This window comes from Dermacentor andersoni, chromosome 1 (assembly GCF_023375885.2).
Source record: "Dermacentor andersoni chromosome 1, qqDerAnde1_hic_scaffold, whole genome shotgun sequence".
NCBI lineage: Eukaryota > Metazoa > Arthropoda > Arachnida > Ixodida > Ixodidae > Dermacentor > Dermacentor andersoni.
Genome location: NC_092814.1, coordinates 251,207,757 through 251,233,720, shown reverse-complemented (window position 1 = coordinate 251,233,720; position 25,964 = coordinate 251,207,757). Strand labels below are relative to the sequence as shown.

Genomic DNA, 25,964 nt, shown 5'->3' with positions numbered 1-25,964 from the left:
GCAGTCTTCTTGTTAAATCACTCATGACGCAGTTAGAAAGAAAATGGCTGAGTACACTTCCCTGTTTGTCAACACGTTCAGCGCTCTTTCCTTCACCCGTCTAGACAAATATTTTGCGACCCGATAAAAATTCATTCATTCATTCATGTATTCGTTTGCGAGAAAAGCCTAAAAGATTTTAACGCACTTGTGGCAGATTCTGCGGCGCATGGCGCATATGTCTTACAGAATGGCGAATAGGAAAATGCTACAGCAAAAAAATAAAATAAACAAATGAATGACAATAACAACACCTCGAAAACGAGAAAATCATTCCAGCATCAACTTAACGATGAATATCACGTCGCAACAGGATTAACATTCCTGGCCACGACATCTTTACGCAAAATCCAGACCGGAAAAACTAGATGGTGACACTCAAATCACTAACTAAAAAAAAAAAAAAAAAAAAGCGACGGCTGTATAGGCACCCAACGGCAGAAATACAAACTTGCCAGTGGCTATAGCAGAGCGATAAAGGCAGCGGGTCATTACGAACCTTGCTGCACAAATGTGAACCATGAGGCACTGATCATACACGACTGGCTTTCGGGGACAGCTCTTTCTTATTTTTTTTTTTATGTTTGGTTCGTGCCAGCTCACTGATGATCACTGGAATCCCGAGAGACAGGCCCAATCTACAGATCGCAACACGCCCTGCAGCGCCAGAAGAACACGGATGTCATCGGGCGCCCTGCCCCGGGGTGAAGCGGGCACGCATGTGCGTATACGCCGAGTGGGCGCCCCACGGACTGCAAACACGCCCGCACCTATCGTTCATAATACACAGCAGTAGAACCCCCTCTAGCCATCTCATGCACGGACCGATCGTTTCGTTTTCTTCTTTATTTTCCACTTCTTTAGGCGCTTTTCCTTTTTTCGTTTTTTCCCTCTACAATATGAGAAGCTAAGGGGGAGCTATATGTCGGCGCCCATCTCTGATAGCGCATCGCGTGTATGTAGAAAAAAGTGACAAAGATGACAGGATGCAAGTTGCGTGTACGAATGAATACGACTTTATTGAGAAACTTAATGAGTGGGAACAAGGCTGAAGTGGGTGTGCCCATATCTCTGCCCCGAACTTTACATTGGCAAGAATAGCGTTCTTGCCTAAATATTTAAGTGCCGCGGTGACATGACATGATGACTAAAGCAGCTTGCTTCAAACATATCAGAAACCAGCGTGTCACCGCTTAGAAGTGATAAACATACATAAGGTTCTATGGAAGTGCTTGTTCGACAAGCTAATAACGTGACCTACGGAAATTGTTTTCGCGCGAAAGTGGAACTTTGTAGTGGCGAAATGAAACCATTATTGGGAATAATTTTTTAAACACACTTAAGCAGATTATCGTGCTCGAACGAGCGCAAGACAGTATGCGTCGTTTGACAACGCGTTCGATCAGGGGCGCAGCCTGCGGCGCAACCAAACACCGCGTTCAGTTGCGGTCAACCAGGGGTACAGACACGCTCGTTGTCTTGTGAGCATGCGCGTATCATCCATTCTACGGCCACGTGCAGCTCGCAGCCAGCGCCGCGCCTCCGCAATTTCCCAGCCTCTCCATTTCCCCCGCTCGCGTTATTCAGAGCTCGCCAAAGCAGCGAGGAGGTGGTTGTGTGTGAGCAGCGGGGCTGCAACACCAGGTGTTCGGCGCTGAAAAAGAAATAACAATGCGGTAGCCAGCCCCCCGCCCGACGTCGGCGCCGCGTTGGCGCAATCGCCAGCCGTGAGTCAGGGCGACGTGTCGGCGCCCAGGTGAAGGCGTCATCCCCGAGGGGCCAAAGGCTGTGTCGATGCCTTGCTACAGCCCGTGCGCTTCATGTGGTCGATCAATGGCGGGCCGCCGCGCTCTCCCCGGTTTCGCAGAAAACGCCGTCCAACTGACCGCTGCCCCCTCATGGGCGCCCCCTCATGTAGTGAGTGCCCTTACAGTTGAGCGTCACTGCGTTCTGTTTCTTTTTTTTTTTTCTATGGAGTTGTGGAGTGCTATCTAGTTGGGCTGTAACACATACCTGCCCGTGCCGTGCCTACTTACACACTGTGAGGCTTTGATATGGCACTTAGCAGAGGAGTGTTAATTTCGTTACTCTGATGTAGCGGTGACGCTGCAACATCGTACTCGACACGCTATTTGCTGCTTCGCTTCATCGGCCATATATCGTAATTCTGAAAAGGTCGTACTGTTCCTCGAAAACTTCTTACAGATCATGAAATGAACAAAGCGCTTAGTTACGTATATGCCATGTTTATGGTGCCAGTAAGCATCATAGTTGCTTTTGCCTTTGTCTTTGCTTCCGCCCCAACTCTTTTCCTCCATTTTTTGCGACGATTGAATAACCATGCACTTCGTCTCTTGGTGAGTTCGTCGGCTTCTTCGCGTCGCTTTTTTTTACAAAGGAGAAAACTGGTTTCGCTGGTGAATAAATTACCTAATGAATTATAAGATTTTGAATAATATAACACAATTATTACGACATGCCGATATGTTCCCCGGTACCACACTTATTGATTGCACTAATTTTCTGGTTTTATGGTTATGCACTTCTACGGCAAATGCAGCGATAGGTAATTAATGAACTATAGTTCACACCAGCCACCCCCGCGTTGCGAAGTTGCGTCTTGGTCAAGTCTCATCCCTTCTGTATGCGAGTCCGTACGCGCCATTTTTGTTTGCATGCCATGTGACTTGAAACCGGCAGAAACAGAGGCCTTCATTCTTTCAGCAGACCTCATGTGACATGGCATGTAACGTGTTCTTAAATGAATTAATGTCGTGGGAACGAGGCGCGAGCGCAGACACCACAAGCCGAAACTTACCTGACACTGGCGACTGCTTGGTCAACACGGCCCATCGTGTGCGCCACTAAAAAATACAAAAGAAAAAAAAAAGGGGAGAAGGGAGTAAAATGTAGAAATTTCTTCTTCCGTGTTAACATATCAAAGCACTAGCTTCGCGTGGTGGTGAGGCAGGTGTTGGAGGTAGCTATAGAAGCTGGATTAAACTGGTGATCGGGTCCGCCAATTACTCCGCCTGGCCGTCTCTTCTAGTCTCACCGAGACACGCCACCAGACGTACAGTCAATGAGTGTTGCTTAGGAATACATATCATATGAAGCCAACAAACGAAGACGCCAAAGACAGCATAGGGGAAATTACATGTACTTGTCAATTGAATTAAAGAAATGATAAATTAATGTAAATGAAAGTGGATGAAAAAACAACTGGCCGCAGGTGGGGCACGGACCCAGGTCTTCGTATTACGCGTGCGATACATAGGGAGACGTGAAGCCTCCTGGCGTGCTATGATGAATCGTCGCTTAACGATGCATGCTTCTGGCATAGTCGGTTAATAGTTATTTCTTAATATCCTTACTTACTTACTTCTTGCATGATTTTAGCGTCATTTATTATTGAGTGTTCTGGAGAGTTATAAACACGCATGCGGAAGGCCTTATTTCTTTCTGTAGGCTCTGAAGAAGCGTGTCTCGACGCCTGGTGTCGCTACGGCATTCCTTCGCAGTTTTCAAGATGCGCGCCGAGTCACGGTCACTCGCGATTTACGTGTGGCCTATGCGCAATATCTCCGCGCGGGAAGGCACGGTGCGCAGTGAAGATTAGGCGATGAAATGAATAGGGACACTTCATCGACCAGAATGTATATAGCATCCTGGGCGGCGTGTTTCTGGCCGTGATTCAAAACACACGTAGACATGCACACATCTGCCTTTAGGTGCCCTTACAGAATGAAAAATGTGGAAAGCTTTAGACCTAAAACGCACTAACGTTTCAGAGCTTTCGCACGTGTTCTCGTCAATTTTCTCAATGTGCAGTCCCTTGGTTAGCAAGGTTTCGTTCGCACTAGAAAAAAGGTAAGACGTTCAGAAATTCAAACAAGCATGTGTGAGGGCAACTCCGCGCACAGTAGGACTACAATGCGCAGCGTGCCATATTGCGTAGTACAGTCTCTATCACGGCTTTCTAGAGCACTGCAGCTTTGTGCCGTAAAAAAAGAAAGCGTAATCTCACAACATTATCTATATTCAAGATACAATACTCGATAATAAGTGCTTTTCAGGTTCGTGTGGCTTTGTTTGAGCCTATACACTATCTTTCAAAAAAACCTTAAATCTGTCCTCGAAAATATTCTTCGCTCGTCAGCTCAGCGTTCGATTGCTCAAGACGGAAATCACAAGGGCTCTACAAACATAACTATGAAAGTAAACAGTAGTTAGGGATATCTATTTTGGTGCTTGCTGGCTCTACCATCGTGCGGCACCCCCGCAGCTTTAATATTCGAAATTTCCGCGACGACGCGAGCAATGGAGCGCACCATGTGCAGCCGGTAAGTAAACTGAGCCGAGCTGAGGGGCAAAAAAAGGAAAAAAAGTTTACCGGGCGCCGAAATCGAACCAGCGAATTCAAGTTCAACTCACCAGCGAGTTTGATCTCCGTTCGTCCAACGCAATCGGCCCCTGACCGGCAAAACGTACCGTCTCACCAGCAGCCTGATATCTATAATTTCCGACTTGATTTTTCGACGGCTATGAGAACATAAAATGTGGAAGCATTTCTTGGTTCTTTAGAGAAGCGTAGTTACGGCGAGATGAAAGTGGAGTCCTTGAAATAAGTTTATAAAACCCCTAAAATACAATCGACACCGTAGTTTCTTCGCAAATCGCCTTTCATGGAACAAGAACGCCTCCACATTTCGGCTGTCCATACCTATTGGTATTAGCCGAAAAGTTGAAGCGCACATCTGTTGGCGTAAAGGCTGATTTTCTTCCCTGCCTATAGGTTTCTTTGAACTTCATTCATAATTTAGAACGGGCTTTTGGCACAAAGAAACAGTACCGCGCTTGTGAAATACGGGTCCGGAGGTGTAGCGTCTATTCTCAAGTAATTAGAAGTGAACGGAACACGTCCTTCTTAAGAGGTTCTTGCTGCAGCTTTTATTCCAAGTGTGCCAAATGTAGCGTGTGTTCCAGGAGAGAATCTAAGATTATAAACAGAGCGCCGTGGAGATACAAAATCACGATAGAAAATATGCCGAAGTAAAAAGAAAAGTAAAGCATATGTTCTCACAAGCCGCACAAAGTGAACGAAAGTATTAGTGCAACAACGCAGAGTATAAAAGCAAGGACCGGGTGGTCGTGCTGTCAAATAGCCCAAGAATATGCGATATTCATTGCAGCAGGGCGTGAGCAGCATCACGTCTCAGATTACCTGAATACTTTGCCGTAATTAATGGCATTTCTTGGGGCCGCTTGAGATCGTGCCGATTATCTCTAAGCGGTTGTAATCTCAGAAGAGTGTCATTTCCCGTGAGACAGTTTACTTGTTCGGCGCCAATTAGGAAAGGTTCTGCGAATACAGAGCGAGAGAGGGAGTAAGGGCTATCCCAGGTATTGATTAGCTCTAAGCCGCGCCGCGTAGTTTACGATCGTTTTTTCATGATGCAAGGGCTCTTTTACACTCCAATAAAAATCCGTTTCCGCGGTATTGCCTGTGCTCCAGCTCTTTCTACACGCTGCACATGCATATTGTAAGGTCCAATGATTAGCACTGTTTTGTCTTTAAGCTGCAGATAGATTTTTAAAAATCCTCTTTTACCAAAGACGCTTGCATACACCACGTTCGATGCAGTAGAAAAACATCCTAACAAAGAGGAGATCTGCGAATAAACTTTTAAATTTGGGACTCTACAGTGAGTCAGCAGCATGTATATTATTTTACCTGTCCCTACGCAAAGCGCGTACTTATTATTTACGACCTTGAATGCGTAAGCTCCTGAGGTATACATTTTTCTGTTCATACTCGGCCGTGGTCAACACAATATTGTACGTAATGAATAGTTTTCTCGCAAACTCCGACAAGTTACTGCAAAACTTCCAACATTCCACAATCGCAACTGCTTAAGTTCTCTAAACGAGTTTATGTATCGCTAAAAAAGCTCTGCATAGCATACTTTTTCTTTACAGCAATATCAAATTGTTTACTATGGTGAACGAAGCCCTAAAGATACAGGCAATCTTCAAACCACATTCCCTATAAAGTCAAATGACCCGCCTCCACTCTCTTTTCGGAATTTTCTCTTACCTTGCGCATGTCTCGGTGCTTCAGTTCTCCCTCGAGGAGCACAATGCTGCTTTCTTGTTCCATGCCAATGCTCAGCTGCTGCCAGTCACAAAATCACAGACCACCAGAGTTCAACGTCGTGGACTACAGTTGCGCACGTGATGTTATGAATCACTGGTTGCTGTTAACTCGACTGAAAGAGGTCGTTAGAGTGGTTAAAATATTACTTCCTCTGGGGACAGTAAGCAGCGTCGCCCACGGTATTTTGTCAAACACTTCGGCAAAGTTTTTTCTCCCAGCAAGGACAGTGTTGACGTTTACTAATAGTAACCGACAACGATGAGAACTGATAGCAAAGTCCTTGTAATGATTAGGAGGTGCAGTGTGAGGAAGATCAAAGTACAAGGCAAAGCCGCTTTTCTAAAGGGCTAGTGGCAGGCACTGCGATACCGTTAACGCCGTCGGTCGTTACCAAAAATAAGTACGACACGTTTCTCAGCGGCATCCCCGTCTTCCGTTCGCGTTATCGAAGTGACTTAAAGACTACTCTCGAGAATGTCACTTTTGCATCCCACAGCAGAGTCATCGATTGACTTCTCGCAACTTGGCACATTGCAGAGAGATGTTTAGCTCATTTGAAGCGGTCAAAACACGCCCACACATCACGCCGAAGACCAACGGCTCTTCACAGCGCTCTTGTAGAATTCCGAAAAGCCCATGAGAAAGAGTCGAAACTGACGCTGAGGCCGGGACGCTGGCTCTGTCCCTTGCGCGCGCACCAATCAACTATTTGTGCACTGCACGAGCGGCACCGCAAAGACAGGAACAGCGGACGGGCGCCGCTCGCAGGGTTGCTCGCAGCGGCAGCACGTGCTCCGACGACCCCTCGCAGCGGCCGCTTCATCGACGCAGGGAGCGCACCTCGCTTTGGCGCACAAACTTCACTCGGGCCGCCGGAAGGCGGTGCTCGGCGGCTTGGGGGAACGGCAGCGCCTCCGCTTGGTTGTGCCCGCCGGCGCGCCGTTGAAGCACGGTGCGCAGTTGTTCGCCCGCTGTTCGGGCCGTGCGCAGAACACTGGGCAGGAGGCGGCCCGACGCGCCGATGCCTTGACAGTTTGACATAATGCACTATACTATATCATTGCATGCGTGATTTCTATATATTGTTTGCAACAACAAAGACATTTTTGCAAGAATATTGTTTTTCCACGCACACGCTCTCTCTCTCTCTCTCTCACGCATGCGCAGGCACATACAAGCTCACGTGTGTTTGTGATCGTGAACCAACTAGCCCCAAAGTATATTATTGCGCGCTATAACGTAAAACTAATACAAACTTTTCTAGTCCAATTCTGCAGTCAGTCCACCGCGATTGGTCAAAAACTTTTTTGGACCTCCCCCACTTCACCTGTCTGTCCCGCGACGTCACGAAAACAGCGATAGCTCCCCCTCTGATATGACATGTACACACTGATTATGCATAATTTGACCGAACAAAACAAAAATAGTTATTTCGGATTCGACGCCTTTTCGCCATTAGCCCTCGGCTATTTGTGAAAAGCTTTCGGGCTGCGCCCACTTCACTTGCCTCTCACGCGATGTCACAAAACCGCAAAAAGTTACTGTGTCAAAGTGACGTGTACGCGTTAAAGGTGCATTAATATGCCGAACAAAAATGAATGAAAATGAAAATGAGGTCACAGGAACACTGGGCAACAGGTGAGCTGGGCGGCTGTCGCCGCTTCTCCCGGCGGCGGAGGCGCTCCGGTGGGACGCCCTGGCGGGCCCGCCGTCGGAGGCGGCGGTAGGAACGAGCTCGAGCGAGCGATAGAGCGAGTACTACGACAACGCCTAGAACCATTAGAATCGATGATTGCCGAGCTTAAACGCGAAAACGCGCTCCTTAGAGAGGAAAATTTCAAATTGAAAAGCGAGCCTCCACAATCGCAGCAACCACAGCAACGTAACACGACGATGCCGCCATCCTCGGTGCCTCGATCACCGACTCCATCTCGGCCTGAGCCGGCCGGGTTGGACACGGATGACGAGGGTAGCTCGATGGAGACGGCGGATGAACGGGTTAATCGTCCAGTTACCGCGAAAAGGATCGCACTAGATCCCGCAAGACCCGACACCAAACAGCCATGCGGCCGTTACGAGAAATTAGAGAAACGAGTAGACAGCATCGAGAAGAGCCTCGAGGAACGTTTTGCAAAACAGACGGCACATATGAACGAAATGTTTAATAACGCGGTGGCTAAGCTCTCTGAGCAAATAACACAAATGCTCGCCGCGCACTTGACGCGCATAGACGACATAGAAGCGAGGCTGCCGCCAGCTACGGGTAGACCAATAAGAACGATGAGCAAGCCGTACTCTAGACAACAACAACACAATCAGCCGCAGCAAAGCACGCTCACAGACGTAGAGACACAACCGCAGCAGCAACCAAGTCGCCTCGATGGCGACGGGTTAAATTAAACACAGGCATCATCATGGCTACACACGCAACGAACCACACTAACACTCGGAAACAACAACAATACACCATCTGGCAGTGGAACTGCCGGGGCTACAGGAGGAAGCGCGCTAATCTCCAGCAATTCATACGCAGCCGCGAGACGAAACCGGACATAATTCTTTTACAGGAGACAAACTATCCGGTCAAACTAGCTGGCTACAAAGCCATAGATGCGACCGCGACGGACAACAGGCAAAGAAGGAAACGGTCTACACCCCACGTGGCAGATGGCGCTGGGCCAGGGGTGGTGGTGGCGCGCCGGCCGTCGCCCCCGCCCCGCCCGTTGCCGGTCGCCGCCGTGCTCGTTCGGCGTAACGTCACTGTAGCGCAGCGCGAACTTCCCTCCGTAAAGATGCCTCACGTATTCGTAGAAATAATTCCTAAGAGTGGCTGCGGACTCTTCGTCCTTAACGTGTACAGTAAACCCACGCTGCAGCACCGCTTCGGGGACCTGCTCCGGGGCGCGCGCGTGGCTTCCGGCGGCGAGCCTCTAGTTGTTGCGGGCGACTTTAATGCGCCCCACGGAGCCTGGGGCTACGCCCGAGAAACACCCAAAGGCAAACACCTTTGGGAAGACTCGCAAGACCAGGGGCTTGAACTGATCGCGAATCCCGCCGATCCTACACGCAGAGGGAACAGCGTGAGTGTCGACACGCTACCTGACCTCGCGTTCGTTTCGAATGTAACCACAGCGCACTGGCAAAACACGCAAGAAGATTTAGGAAGTGACCACATGCTGATCGAGATGACGATAGGCACGGGCCCGAGCGGTCGTGAGACTAACCCTGTAAGCAAAGGCCGTAAACTCAAACTTGTGAAGTGGGACACGTTCCGCAAGAAACGAGAAGAAGCGGGGCGAGGCGACGAGCCGATTACGGACATAGACAAGTGGACCGAGACGCTCAGAAGGGATGTAGACGCGGCAACGAGCGAAGTTCCGCCCGAGGCGAACCTTGAGATAATTGACAGCAGGCTGCTACACATGTGGGAAGCAAAGCGAGCAATTCTAAAGAGATGGAAATGTCAAAGACACAATAAGGCTTTGCGCAAACGCATAGCACAATTAGACAGAGAGATCGAAGAACACGCACTCCAGGTATCCAGGGCACAGTGGGAAGACACGTGCAACGGCCTCGAGAGGCAGATGGCCGGGGCGAGCGCTTGGCGCCTCTTTCGGCACCTATTAGATCCGGAGGAAACTAGGGCCGCTCAAGGCCACAAGACTCGTAGACTAGTAAGAGATTACAAAGGTGATAACTTCTTCGACGCAATACGTGATCGTTACTTTAAGAAGGCCGAAAGCATCCAACATGCTGAATACGACGGCGTCGCAAACGAGAAATTGGACGCGGAATTTAGCGAAGCAGAAATTCGGATAGCCCTGTTCGAACTAAACACCCGATCGGCGCCCGGCCCGGACCGGGTTACCAACAAGACTCTCCGTAACCTAGACGACGAGTCGATCTCCCGCCTCGCGACCTACGTCAACGAGTGCTGGCGAGGGGGCTCCCTTCCCGAAGCGTGGAAACGGGCCCGCGTTATCATGATTCCAAAACCCGGCAAGCAAGTTACCCTCGATAATCTAAGACCGATTTCGCTAACGTCTTGCGTTGGAAAAGTCATGGAACACGCAGTTCTCACCCGCGTGACCGACTTTCTCGAAGATCGTGACGCGTTCCCGCACACCATGCTAGGATTCCGCCGCAACCTCTCCTCACAGGACGTATTGCTTCAGCTTAAACACCAGATCGTAGACGACACTACCAGCTCCACTAAGGCAATCCTCGGCCTAGATATTAAAAAGGCCTTCGATAACGTTAAACACGAAGCAATCTTAAAAACAATTATAACGTTAGGACTTGACCAAAGAACGTATAATTACGTTAGAGATTTCCTCGCGTGCAGGCGTGCATGCATCGTCGTTGGCGACGAGGAATCGCCGGAATTTGAGACGGGTCCGTCCGGCACGCCGCAAGGATCCGTCATATCCCCATTACTCTTTAATTTAGTTCTACTCGGTCTACCCGAGAAATTAACAGAAGTAGAAGGATTGCATCATAGTCTATACGCGGATGATATCACCCTCTGGGTTCCCGGGGGAGGATGTGATGGTCACGTCGAGCGAACGCTACAGGCAGGGGTAGATGCGGTCCAGAATTACTTGCGTGGAACGGGCCTCGAGTGCTCGGCTACCAAGTCCGAACTGTTAATCTACAAACCCACAAGGAGAGGTCGTAAAACCCTGAGCGACGAAGAACGGGAATACTCCAAAATACGTATTATATTGGCAGATGGTACTCCCGTACCGCACGTAGACAAAATTAGAATCCTGGGGTTACACCTGCAGGCAAATGGCCATAACGGAGAGACGGTGCGAAGACTTCGTCGTTCGGTAGATGACACGATCCGACTCTTGCGTCGCATCACGAATAGACGCAATGGTATGCGTGAAGACTGCGTGATCCGTCTCGTGCAGGCGTACGCGATAAGCCGCATAACGTATGTTGCCCCCTACCTTAAGTGGATAGGGTGCGAAAAAAACAAGGTCGATTGCATGATACGAAAGGTTTTTAAGAGGGCGGTCGGCGTTCCACTCAACGCGAGCACCGACAAGTTTCTGGAGCTCGGGCTTCACAACTCACTTGACGAGTTAATCGAGGCGCACGACATTGCGCAGTACGAACGATTATCTCATTCAAAGACAGGTCGATGCATCCTCGAGGCACTCGGCATCGCGTACCACACTCAGCATGGAGAAAAGATGGCGGTTCAGGCCTCGGTCCGCGACCGCCTGATCATCCCGCCGCTTCCCAAAAACATGCACCCGACGCACCACGCCGCGAGACGCAACAAACGAGCAAGAGACCTTCAGAAGAAGTTTGGCAACAGCAACGAGGCGGTGTACGTAGACGCTGCGCGATATGAAGGAGAGAAAAACGCACACGCGATCGCGGTTGTAGACCGCACGGGAAAGTGCCTCGCGAGCGCTACAGTGACCACGGGACACACGGAGGCGGCCGAAGAAGCCGCAATAGCCCTAGCACTGGCCACGGTGCCTAGTGCTGCGATCGTGATCAGCGACTCGCAGGCAGCAATCCGCGGCTTCGCGCGCGGTCGCGTCTCGCGGGAAGCGGTCCGCATACTCCAAATTTATGACGACGGCGACTCGTCATCGCCCTCGCAACCCCAAAATTCTACAGTCTTCCTCCTCTGGACCCCGGCACACACCGATGTCCCGCTCGCGGGCAACGAGGCGGCCCACGCCACGGCTCGAGGTCTCACACGCCGAGCCGCCGCAGATTATGTGGCCGCCGCCCCCGCCCCCGAGAGCGGGGCATCGGATCTGCCTGATCGGGACACTACAACAGAAATGCGGCAACAAGAATCACAATGGGCGTGGGGCGATCGCCTGACCACGTTCAGAGATCTCACCCAACACTACAGACTCCAAAGACGCACATTCCCGCCACCACACGACAGGTTAAATAGGAATGAGGCCGTAACATTACGCTTGCTCCAGACAGGCAGCTACCCTAGCCCCGCGGTCCTACATCACATCTACCCAGGTTTATATCCAACAGATGCCTGTAAAGCTTGCGGACAGCGAGCAACGCTGCGACATATGCTGTGGGAATGTGCCGGCAACCACGGTAATGGGACCACATCCGTTCGCGACGCGTCCGTAATCGCGGCCGTTACCACAGTACGGGAAGCCTCGAGCTCGCTTCTCCCCGACGCCGCCCCAGCTGCGGGGCCCGCCGGGGACCTTCTCCATCGGCGTCGCCACCGCTGAGAGGCGGCTCTGAAAAGTTCAGAGTTGGCAGACCAGCTCTGGGCCGTCCGGCAAGCCAAAGATGCCGCCCGAGTCCAAGGACTTGGAGCCGCCACCTGAGGCCACCACAACGAAACTGCCGGCCATTCATTAATAAAGTTTCTTCTCTCTCTCTCTCTGAATAGCCGCAGGCTGCCAAGTTCCGCAAGGAATAAAAGATGGCTGCCGCCGGTTGCTCCGGCACTGGCTACTCGCCCCTGCCGGAGAGCATGGGTTTATTTGCGTGTAATAAAACTTTTTGCGTGGCCGTGTAACGTTCTCGAGAACTTTCGGCACGTTTACGACCTCGTTCTGCCAAGTCTTCTTTGCTGAGGATCCATTTTAGCGTCATTCTTAAGCTTCCGTTGCATGCCGCCGCGATTGTCGACGAGCCACCGCAAGCTAAGTAAGAGAAAGTGGACCAATAGCAGACGCCGGCACCAACCGCTTCATCCGGAAGCACCATGGCTGCTCCTCTACATTCGTTCCTTAGAGAAGTCAAGGAAGCGTCTATCTTCCAATGGAATGTCAGAGGCATTAAATCGCGGATTTCGGACTTTCGTCCGTTTGTTTTTAAGAACAAATTTCCAATAATCGTCCTTTGTGAACCAAACGTTGAGAGCGCCATCCGCCTATCAGGATATGAAGCTTTCATGTCTGCCACCTGTACCGACCGCAGCAAAGTCATCGTTTATATCAGATGTGATTTCACATATGTTTTACACCCAGTGGCACCTGATGACGACAATCAGTATGTGTGTTTGACTATAAAATGCAAGAACGTCGCACTCACGCTCATAGGTGCCTACATTTCACCTTCGAGTCGATTTGACAGCGCAAGGCTAAGTACAATTTTAACAGCGACACCTGGACCATGGGTTATTACCGGCGACTTCAATGCGCATCATCCGCTATGGGGAAGCTTAAAGATGGACTGTCGAGGAAGACGTGTACTATCCTTCGCGTCGGATCATGAGCTCTGCTGCCTAAATGATGGCAGTCCCACCTTTCTGCGGGGATTGACATACAGCAGCTGCCTGGACTTGACTTTTGTTTCAAGATGCCTCAGTGCCAGTGTGAAATGGTTCACGGACAACGAAACGCATGGTAGTGACCACGTCCCAACATATGTTAAAATCGACGGCATACGCAAGTCACACTCTACTACAGTTCTTCATCACATCGACTGGCCTAAATACACGTTGCTCATGGAGAAGAATAGCCAAGAGATCCAGGATTGTCTGCCTGGCAACATCGAGAAGCTAATTAACGCCGCTGCTCAAGAAGCCACAAGATCTTTTAGGCCTATTCCTAAATTTTCTGAATTCGAAGCAGAATTGGAGCGGCTTCGAGCAATCCGCCGTCGCGCGGAAAGAAGGTACAGGCGCACCAAGTCCATCTACGACCTAAGGGAGGCGAGACGCATACAGAAGAAGATCCAGCGTCGGATCAACTCCCTGCAGTCTCTAAGATGGAAAACCTTCTGTGATACCCTTGATCCGCATAAACCCCTCTCACATATTTGGAGAACAGTGCGTGGTCTTCGAACATCACCGCAACAACGCCACCCCTTCAAATGCCTGGCTCTCTATCAAGGTCGCAGAGAGATCGACGTAGCGGAGGACTTCTGTTTCAAGGTTGCTGGTCTACCGCCATCGTTCGCTACACGTGATCCCCGTGATGTTCCAATCTCGCGAGATTCTCGTATGGACAATTTGTTTTCCATCGAGGAGTTGCAGGCGGCGTTGGCAGCGTGCAGACGTTCCTCATCGCCTGGGCCTGACGGGGTGACATACACAGCTATTGGAAACCTCGGTCACACAGCCCGGCATGCACTTCTAGACGTGTACAATAATTCATGGCGTGAAGGAGAAGTTCCAGCTGCATGGAAGTCTAGCCGCCTTGTGCCTTTGCTCAAGCCAGGTAAATCACCCCTAGACGTGGCGTCTTATCGTCCCATTGCTCTGGCCAGTTGTCTGGGAAAGGTGATGGAGAGGATGGTGCTGACGCGTCTAGAGTGGTATCTAGAACATTACAAGTTATATCCTGACGCTATGGCAGGCTTTCGACGCGGACGCTCTTCTATAGACAACGTCATAGATCTTGTCTCGTCTGTTCAGCACGAAAAAAGCCTCAGGAGACTGTCAGCGGCGATGTTCCTGGATGTTAAAGGCGCATATGACAACGTAACCCATCAAGCCATCCTGGACGCCTTGGGTGATGTCGGCCTCGGCGGCCTTGTATTTCGGTGGATATCCAGCTTCTTGAAGGACAGGTCATTCTTTGTGCAAACAGAGGACGGTGCGTCATCACAACGCAACACCTACCGCGGCGTACCACAAGGCGGAGTCTTGAGCCCCACTCTATTTAACCTGGTGCTCATCGACCTGGTTCATACCCTTCCGGAATCCGTCCATGTGTCGATCTATGCAGACGATATATGCATTTGGTCATCAGGAGTGACGCGTCCTCAGGTGCGCGCCAGACTTCAAAAAGCGGCCACACTAACATCAGGTTATCTTCGAGCACGAGGTCTGGAGCTGTCCTGCGAGAAGTGCTCTATAGTCGCTTTCACGCGTAAAGCAATGAAACCGTATGTTATCAGAATTAATGGACAGCCAATTTCCTACGAAAAGACGCACCGCTTTCTAGGAGTGATAATCGATCGAGACCTTTCCTGGAGTACTCATATCTCCTACCTAAAAAGGAAATTAGTCATGATAACCCACGTGCTCAGATTTCTTGCGGGAAAGTCATGGGGTGCGTCTGTGAGTGCGATGCTCCAACTCTATAACGCACTGTTCCTTGGTCTCCTGCGCTATAGCTTACCTGTACTGGGTGGGACCGGCAAGACCAACCTCCGTGCCCTCCAATCTGTACAAGCTCAAGCTCTGCGAATTTGCCTTGGTCTTCCCAGATGTGCGTCCACGGCAGCAACAGTAGCCATCGCGCATGACCACCCCATCAATACGTATCTTCAAGTCGACACCTTAAGGATGCATATCAGGCACTTCGCCCGACTTCCATCGCATCATCTCGCCTCCCTTCCTGCCACTCGACCTCGTTCAGCGTTTAGCAAGATTATTGCCGCCAACCATAGAACTTTACCGTCGAACTTCACGCCTGCAGCACGACCATCTCAACCGCTGTGGTGCCTCCATCCACTCCAGGCTCTTCTTGTTATTCCCGGTATCAAAAGGAAAACGGAGATGTCAACTTTCGCCCTCAAACAAACCGTGCTTTCAGTGCTACATGAACAGCACAGAGGACGCATCCACGTTTACACAGACGGTTCTGTATCCTCTAATAGTTCAGCTGGAGCAGTGGTGATTCCCGCAGAGTGCGTCACACTCAAGTTCAAGACATCTCACATTACATCATCGACGGCTGCAGAACTCGCAGCTATCCGTGCTGCTCTGGAGTTTATTGTTCACAAATCATCACATTCATGGTCCATCTTATGTGACTCAAAGGCAGCTCTTCAGTGTCTGATGTCCCCTTTCAACCATGGACCAAATGAGCAACTAGTCGCAGACATCCGACTACTCCACCATCACGCAATCAACAAGGGACACAACATCATCTACCAGTGGATACCGGGTCACTGTGGAATTTCAGGAAATGACAGTGCGGATGACGCTGCCCGGTCGGCTCATGATGGTGCCCAGATTACACCCATACCGCTGTCAAGAACAGATGCAGCCACAAGTCTTCGCTCCCTCGCCCGCGAGCTTACACAGAATCTGTGGAACACCAGTGCATTCACGAACGCACGTCTCCACAAATTGGATCCACGTCTGCAACTCCGCCTACCACCAGGGTTGCCACGAGCGGAAGCAACACTTCTGTGCCGCCTGTGGCTCGGCGTGGCATTCACAAACTCCTATTCATTCCGCATTGGAATGGCCGACAGCCCTACTTGTGACACCTGCGGCTGCGAGGAGACGATTGAACACCTCCTTTGTGACTGTCCCCGTTACGCAGTGCGAAGAAAAGTGCTCGTGACCGCTCTCGCAAAACTGGACAATCGCCCCTTTACTGAGGAAAAAGCTCTAGGACACTGGTCCAGACGGGCTTCGGCACTCAAGGCCTTAAGGGCTTTGTTGAAGTTTTTAAGGACATGTGAATTGTGCGACCGCCTCTGAACGTTGTAGCGCGTAGTTTCGCGTTACTGTGTCAATTTTCTTTTTTTTTTCCTCTTCTTCTTCTTTCTCCTTTTATTCCCTTTACCCCTTTCCCCAGCACAGGGTAGCCAGCCGGTACCTACACTGGCTAACCTCCCTGTCTTTCCTCTCCTTTGTCTCCTTTTCATCCGGTTGTCAATATTCAGTGCAGTGGCTCGGTCCCATCGAATCCCTCTCCACTTGAGCATGCTCCTCGCCTCTGGTGAGCCAATTAGATAAGACAAGCCTTTCAGTGCAGACAATGTTATTCGTTTTTCAAGCAAACAAAAGCGACCTCCTATGAACGAGGGGAGCATTTGATTGGTTTGTTCAGACAACCCTGTGGGTGACCGCTCGATGGTTGCGTCAGTGGTTACGCAAATTTGACGTCAGGAGATTGGAATAAAAACATATTGGAATAGTTTTACGTTATACGGTCCATTGTGATATGCAAGATTTGCGCAACAGCCGAGAGTTGCCAGCATTTCCAACCTCGTCAAATGAATAAATAAATAAACCATATAATTGTTACTCGCGTAAACAACAAGCCATTTGGCTACCTTTATTCTTTTTGCTACTCTGGCAGCCTTTGACGCCTCAAGGCAGTAGCACAGGACGGTTTACTGGCCGATTGCTGTGCTCCTAAGATCAAGTGCTACGTGACGCCTGCGTTTACAACATACGTGGAACTGATATAGACAACGAAAGCGGCTCCGGATGACATTCCCAAGGGCAGGCAGGGCGCATGCGTGTGCCCACAGTGTGAGAAACAGCAATGAGATGGGAAATACAGAGAGGTTAACCGGAGGAGAGACCGTGTAAAGCGTAAAGGGTATAACTGCTGGTCTGTTGGAGCAACAGAATGGTTGCAACGAGAAGTAAAACGTAGTCGAGTCCGGTGGATGGTTACGTAGTCTGATTTTGCCTACTATTGAAGGACGGAAGCCACAACATTAATGAAAGAGCCAAGAAAATAACCCCCTAGCCACAACCACGAAATAAGGTAGACTGAAATAGCCATTGGGGTCAGAATAGGCCATCAAAATAGGGTCCTGCTGATTCAAGCTTCGTCGACGAAACATATACGTGGCGTTGAAATTTACCGCTACTGTAGAAATAGCCGCGCAACGCGACCGACTGTGCCCTCTCGCAGTGCTGACAGCACCGCGAGTGCTCGGTGCCACACTGGACCTATCGGGTCTTTTTCCAACTGCAGGTGCCGAGTTGACACACTTCGACGACATGCGTTTCGCACGTTTCGCGCTAGATTTAGTGACGTCAGGACGGCTGGACTGGCCATGGGGCACCGTTTATTTTTGGACATGAGTCCCTTTTCTTTTCCTTTTTTTTTTGCACCCCAGTACGCTCGACGGCTACAGATATTTAGCACTAACAGCAGGCGGGGAAAGAAAGTGGAGAGAGCATGCAGATAGAAGAGAGGAGGTGAGCGGTAGAAGAGGCGACGCATCGCTGGAACATTAGGTGGACTTCCCGTCAAATGCATTTCGAGATGGGCAAGCCGGCCGGTATTCATATCTGCATTCGTGGCCTCAGCCTCTGATCACGTAATGAATCAATAAAGCAATCAAAATTTTGACGGGAATCGCAGCCTTAACCTGTGAATCTTGAGACCGACGCTTTCCGCCTGAGCCACCAGCTGATCAGCATCAATATGCGCTCGTAAAAACTGTGTGTGGTGCTAAAATGCGTGGCAAAAATGTCGGCCGACGAGAAGATATACTGTGGAAAACCGTGTCGCCGAGAAAGAAGGAACCCGCTCGCATCGTGTAGGAAAAATTAACGCATTATAGGGGTTAAACGTTGCGCATGCATGATGAGGAAGTGTACAATTGCCAGGTATGAGTGCACATTTGCAACATACAAGAGAGTTTTGGTAAAATGTATCGCAGAAAACGCACGGACTTGGTGGTAGCGTTAGGGTTGCTTGGCAAACGCGTAAGCGACGCTGGGGCTCTTGCTTGCGTACGCTACTTTCGGTATTTAGCATTCAACAATAGGTGTACATATACAAATAATATGGCGGCGCTCGTAGAAGTGGGCGCCATTCGCTTCAGATCTATCAAGTCATCGTCCTGCACTCCTTGGTCCATTTTTTTTTTCACGCTGATGCTTGTATTTGCGTAAGATATGTGCCACGAAGCTTCGACAGTTGTGACAATTGTGAGCTGTTTGAGGGATTCGTCCTCGGTTTTTTCGGCACTTTAGGCTTTAAGAAAGAGGCCGTAGTAGCTGTTCATGCCCTCCAAGATTTGGCGGCGTCCACGGCAAGCCACACGCTCTGCCAAATCTCGGAGGCTGTAATGTGTGAATGCCATTTAAAAGCAGTGGCAAGGGTTAAACAACCTTGTCGCTGGGTCATTCCACGCCAACATACTAACCGAAAACTCGACCCTCACCAATTTATTAAAAAAGATTGCGGGCATTTATTCGGTTTAAAGAAATGCACTTCCAAAATATGTTGCCTGCAAAAAGATGTTGTCTAGTTGAGCGCCATACAAATTCTACCTTAAATGCAAAACATTATGCACAAAATATTGCAAAATATGAACGTTCATTCAGAGAAAACTGGAATATCGCTTCAATACCTCAGAAAGCGTGTATTTTGCCATCCACTCTCCTTTGCATGGCCCGAGCTTATTTTTCATATATTTCTAATGTGGGCAAAGGGGCGATTTTTGGGCATTCCTTAGCTTTTTATAAATCTTTAGATTTATCCGCAGTTGTTTTGTTACCGATTTCTGGCGGTCTTGTGTCAAAATTATTGCGTCAAATGTTTAGTCAAGCTACAACCGCGAAATATTGAAGAAAAATGATCCCCAAAATGCAAAAATTGATATTGTGTCACATTTTCAGCTGTATATTCCGCATGGAAATGGTTCACTTAAGATAACAAAAGTTGCATATTCCATAAACAGGCACCTAACATTTTTTTTTCGTGAAAGCATCATCGGAGTAATTTTTGTTTTAGGCGAGAAAAAAAAAGTTTGAATTTCGCACCCTTCTTAGTGCGGCGCCATTGACTAGCAGTGCATATTAACTGCAATACACGCCTCGGGGTGGAGGGGAATTTTATGTACTGACCGCGTTTTTCCTAGGAGGGCGGTGCAGAAGTGCTTGAGAGTGCCGGGCCTACGTGAGGCCGATTAAGGGTGTAGCCCAAATGTAAATTTCACAGAAGCCGAACGAAACCACCAGTAAGAGGCTGAAAGGTCACTTTAGCGGAGACAAGTGGCAAAGTACGGATAGCTAAGAGGAGGAAGAATTGCCGAGTCTTTCCACTTCACCACTGGGAGGTGCAACTTCCGCAAACGAATACTAGTCGTACTTCTTTTGCTTCCCGAAAGGGGATTACTCGCTCGCCATTTGCGCATGCTCACTCCAACAAACACCGCACGAAACAGTCTAAGGCTTACTACTCATTATATTGCGTCAGCTTTTTCGTCACTGCTTGGCGTTATGGGCAAAACTCTAAACTTTAGACGCGCTCTCTTAGCGAAACTTTGACCGTGGCTAAATACTGCGTCGCGTAGCACGTTCGGGCAAAAACATGTGCGTGTGCGCCAGCATCCGTTGGCTCATGAATGCAAGAACGAAACGGTGAAAATCGTAACAGTCAACCCTTGTCGATTGTCGTTCGCGTCGCACTTCCCTCAGCGTACATCGGTCCTCACCATATTTTCCTCAACAGAAGTCACCTTCGTCCTCGTGACACTACGGCGTCGATGTCTCACTGTGCGCGTTCACATGAACTACTGCTTGCATCACGACTACTGTGAACGGTGTAGGACGTAAACATAAACATTGCGTCAGATTAAAGTCGTGACTGGTACGGCGCATAAACACAAACATTGCATGAGACAACGTATAGCATAGATGACAAAGACAATTGTTCGCATCGCATTTTTTGTGGCATTAAAGTAAACCATTGACGAAGGCTTCCCTTCGCAGATTCCAGCATGTGCGTTGGATCTGCATAATTTTTTTTTCACTTTACAGTAGTATACGTATATTGCTTAATATTAATCATTTTGTCATAGTACCAAGGATATTTATAAATATTGAGCACTAGAGCAATGTTACCTGATTTAATTGTCTCTTCCAGTTTTTCTTCGTGTTTATGCTTGTGGGGGTTTATGCAAGAAGTTTACTTGGTGGTTCGTTTCCTGACAGTTCCGTTTTCCACTGAATACTTGTACTCTGTGTCGCGTAAAACGTGTACAAAGATTTACTGTTCATGCTGTTTCCGCCTCCACTTTACCGATCACTGTACATTCAATGGCCAGGTCACGATGTACTAAAGCGAGTTCGTGAAATGTATATATCCCCTTGCTGCAAAACATTCTTTTATAAACTTCATAGTGAAACCATACCGGTAAAGACATGGCTAGAGAAAAAGGGCATCTTTGTCTCTTCTCTTAACTGTCGCCTTTGTGACGTGCCAGAGACGATTGAACATTGTTTTATTAGCTGCACCGACGCCATACTATTTTGGGATGTCCTCCAACGGACTTTAAAAAAAGTCTTTGAGATTAACGCTCACACTGAGCGATACCTGCTGCCGACCTCTGATAATAGTGCACCTTTCGATATGTTTTTTCTCATTAGAATGCACAGTTTGTGGAAAACGCGAATGATGGACCCAAACGCCGAAACGGTTGTACCTACAAGGGTACATTTCATCCAAATGACACTACACATAAAGCAGGTTTATGATGGATTTGATACACAGCCGGACTGGTACCCCATTTTGGTGAGGTGCCTATCCTTACCACCCTTCTAAAGTGATACCAACTTTTCTACCCACAGTATGAACGATGCCTTTTCTCTGTGTGACTTTCACTGTGCCCTCCATTTCTGACTATGCACAACTGGTGACTGTCGGGTTGTTGCTACTGTAATAAATACCATGAAAGAAAAAAAAAACTATATATACATATACAGGGTGATAATTTTTAAGTTTTGCGGAATTTTTAAAAATCGCTTGTTGCAGATAACATAATTTTGGTCCTTGAGCTGAAATATTCGAAGAGGCGGACATTACTAGCACGAGAAATCGAAACACATATTCAACTAATTAACACAATATCACTATTTTACTTTTTTTATTTAATTACTTTACGGCACATTGCAATTTACGAAATGTAGCCGGGGAGTTTGCAAGACGTATCCACGTGAAATTAATTTCCAGGATGACATCAGTTTCCAGATATTATTTCCCAAAGTGTGGGACAATATACATGGGCTTTCTAGTTGCTTTCGTGCTTCAGTGCATAAAAGGGCGTTTTCTGAGAAAAAAAAAAAAAAAAAAGGTAGAACAACAGTGCATTTTACGGCAAGTTTGATGGCGCACATCTCGAAACTGGCGTCATTCTGGAAATTCATTCAAAGTGGATACGGCTTGCAAGTTCATCGGCTACAATGCGTAAACTGCAAAGTGTGCCGTAAAGTAAATAATTCGAAAGATAATTAGTGATTTATTGTTAATTAGTTGTGCATTTGTTTCCATTTTTCGAGCAAGTAATGTCCGCCTCTCTGAATAATCCAGCTCAAGGACTAGAATTATGCTATCAGCAACAGGCGACTTTTAAATATTCCATAAAACTTCAGACTGATCGCCCTGTATACAGAGTGTTTCAGCGAACACTTTCAAAAATCTTTGAGAGTTGCCTGTGGCAGATATCCCAATTCTAGTTCATGAGCTGGTCTACTGGAAGCGGCGGACAATACTTGCACAAGAAATTGAGATGCAAAATCGACTAACTAATAAAAATTCACTAATTCAGTTTTTTAACTAACTACATTATGGCCCATAGTGCAACCTACAAATTCTAGCCGTGGAGTTCGCAAGGCGGATCCACTTGGAACGAATTTTCAAGATGCTACCAGTTTCGACATATACATTCCCGAACTTTGCGGAGAAATGCATTAGCGTCCCAGTTAATTTGTTAACAAAACATCGTTTCATGCACTGAAGCACACAAGTAACTGGAACGCCAATGCATTTCTCCGCAGAGTTCGGGAATTTACATCTCGAAACGGTGTCGTCCTGAGAATTCGTTCCAAGTGGATCCGCCTTGCAAAGTCCACTGCCAGAATTTGTAAATTTCAATATGGCTCATAAGATAATTAGCTAAAAAGTTAATTAGTGCATTCTTGTTTATTAGTCGATTTTGTATTTCAATTTTTTGTGCAAGTAGTGTCCGCCGCTTCGAGTAGACCGGCTCATAAACTAGAATTGAGCTATCTGCCACAGGCAACCTTTAAACAATTTTGAAAGTGCTCGGTGAAATACCCTGTATATTTAGCAAACAACGTATTATGAGATCGTTTCAAAGACCACAATAGAACAGAGCAGAACACTCACGCACGCCACACACAAAAACGAACAGAGACACTATTGAAAAAAATAAAGCGGGAACATAAGTTCCCCGTACGTGTGGTTTAATTGCTCCGCCCGTGCACCGCCTTTCAGGGAAGCTTAAGAAAGGTAAATTATACAGTTATGTCGTTCAGTGCGTCATCATTGAGAAAAGCTCAGAGCGGGACGGGTGAACAGGGAAGCGGAACAAGACGCAAGCATGCAACTTGTGATGCCGCGTCGGCCCGGCCACTTTCCAGACCTAACAACGCCCTCAAATGAGCTTGCTAAGCGTTATCAATCACAATGTAAGCCCACATCCCTTAGGAACTTCGGGAAAAACCGAGACACCTCACTCTCGATTGTCCAACGTCCGTGCGGTAACGCCATGTCGTCGACACTAGTACTTAGAGTGCCTCAACGCTCAAGTACCTCAGAGATTTACGCTCTGTAGCGGGCACACGACACTCCAACATACAGTGTTCACAATTACCGTGACTTCTATGGGTCAGGTACAACGCCGACGTGGCGAATCTGGGGCCGCGTTTAGAAAACTTTTCGTTCGTAAATACTGTTTGCGATTGTCCCACGGTTTACCATAATAGTATGTCCGGCATAACGATTGGCTGGAATCTTCTCTTACGAACCATTTTAGTGTAAGCACTTTTCTGTGAATACGGGCCTTGGGTTCTATAACTATGCCTATACATGGCTATAGTATACATATGTATCACACGCGTGTGGTCTCAGCAGGTAAAGAAGGCAGCCTAGAAAAATGTGTATTAAAACGGCAAGACATGGCATCATGTAAGCTGATACCCAATTCGCGCCATTTTTTTGCATTCACCGTATACTGCTTATATTTTTATAAAACTTTGAGCGCTATAAACACACAGGACATAGAAAACCAACAGACACCACACACGCTTATATTTAACTGCCAGTCTGAAACACACTGTGAGAGACTTAATCTTCAACGTTTTATTAGTTTGTGCAATAAAATAATATACAAATATATAACTACCAGTGGCGAACCCTAATATCATGAAGCATATTTATATATTCACTGTTTTTTTCTTTAATTACAGATGCTATTTTGAAATCCTCCTTTTGCCTGCCTTATGATGACGAACTACACACATCAACTGTAGACTAAAGCATTAACTGGCAATTCAATTGTGTGCCCTATTTTCCTCCTGTAGAGCTCTTTTTTGAAATTGAATGCCCTAGTTTAACAACAAGGTTGCTAGAAGGACAGATTTCCTTAAAGTTGTTTTTAGCAACTTTCCTTTGTTTCCCTTTTCCAAGTATTCTGTCGTCGCCAGAGAGTGGTTCACTTGAATGACATTCTACTTGCACTTGCCAGCAAACACTGTCAGCGTCAGTGTTGCGTGAAGTAGTTGCAAGTGGTGCCTCGGTGCCCGCGTAACAAAGCCTCGCTTGGAGAGCAATCATCAGTTGAGGCTGGTTGTTCCCTTGTCCCTTCCGCTGAGATAAATGTCGCTGCAGCGGCACGCTGCGAAAGGGCTACAGTGCACGCGCCACCATCTCACAGCACCACTTTGGTGCCGCGAAAAAGGCAAGCGCGCTCATTTCCCAGCGCATCCCGCCGGAACCGACCGAGCTTGGGAGGCGGTGGTGAAGCAGCCACGACCACTCACTCGATCCGCTCCCAGCGGATTCGAGTCATTTAAAAAGCCCCGCTCTGTCCTGCGGAGATACAGCAGCGGCGCGGGGAGGCCCATGGCGCTCTTCCAATAGTTGCACCAGTGTGTGTTCGACAACAGGCACGCTTTTTCCAAGCCTCGGCGTGTTACCTATCTCTCCGTAGCCAGGAATTCCCCAGCTGGTAGCGAAGCTGTCGGAAAGAAGCGGCGGCAGAAGCAGGTCTTGCGAGTGCGGCTCTGCCTAAGTAAGAGAGTTAATGCGGCAGAGCACCCTTTGCAGGCGCAGAGGTGTCCGCCCGCCATGCTCTTCGAACCGTTTTCTACGGTAGCCATCCAAGGAGGACTTGCAAAGGCAAAAATGTTCATATTGAATTCCATTGTACGCTGCGTTCTCAATTTTCTTCTTCTTTGGGAGACCAACATACTGCATAAGGGGGTAACAGTTCTTAACTGCAACAGCGCAAAAACCAAGACAGAAGAACAGAGCACAGTGGGCCAATCGCTGATTTCATGAAGACGTAACTTCCACTTTTTATTGTCTTTCTTCTTTTCCAGCGAAATCACCACAAAGTGGTTTTGTTCTCCAACGTATTCTTCGGTAAAAAAAACAAAACAAAAACCTATAAGCAAGAAACCTGGTGATACCGTCGTTGAGTACCTGCAATCAGATGTTGTAGGAGACAACATGTAAACTTCCAAACATTAATGAAGATCATGTCGCCAGTTTCAGGAGCATGAATAGGTTTCTTCCTGAAGCGCCCATATTATTGGCATCACTTTAAATTGTATTGCTTGTATAATAATACCGCGAAAACATATTCATGCTCATCGTGGCGACTATCGTACGTATATCTTTCTTTTTTTATAATATCTTCCGGGTCAACGGCATTATGAAGGGGAGTGGCTGCATCAGCTGAAGACCATTATTGCACAATATGAGCTAAGAAAGCTCTCTAAAAGTTATATATACACACAGCAGGCAAGTTTAAGTCTCCAGTATATAATGTTAGCTACTGCAGTACGAGACAGCTGTTGGTGGTGGTATTTGTGGATTGAACGAGATGGTTGTAGTCAAGCGATGTTCTGAGCATAAAGTATAGCTGTATGTTATAGGTTTTTTGTATCGCGAATTACTGTCGAGCTGTATTTCGGGCACATGTTTTATCACCTGCATGCTTTATGCAGAATTCGCCCTCCCCAGGCATGGGAGCATCGTACCTGGTTAAAACATTAAATACTGTGAGCCTCAATCTTCTTTCCTCGGGGCTATAAGGTTTTGAGACAGCTGTAAAAAAAAAACACGCTGCA

General features: G+C 48.2%; 1 long non-coding RNA gene across 1 annotated transcript in view; it reads left to right on the top strand.

Annotated features, from left to right (window-relative positions):
• Nucleotides 1-1,270: 1,270 nt before the first annotated feature.
• The window catches only part of LOC140213085 (uncharacterized), a 38,384-nt gene continuing 13,690 nt past the window's right edge, over nt 1,271-25,964 (top strand). Inside the window, exon 1 of the long non-coding RNA XR_011889993.1 lies at nt 1,271-1,956. This is a non-coding gene — a long non-coding RNA (uncharacterized lncRNA). The remainder of the gene's footprint in view (nt 1,957-25,964) is intronic.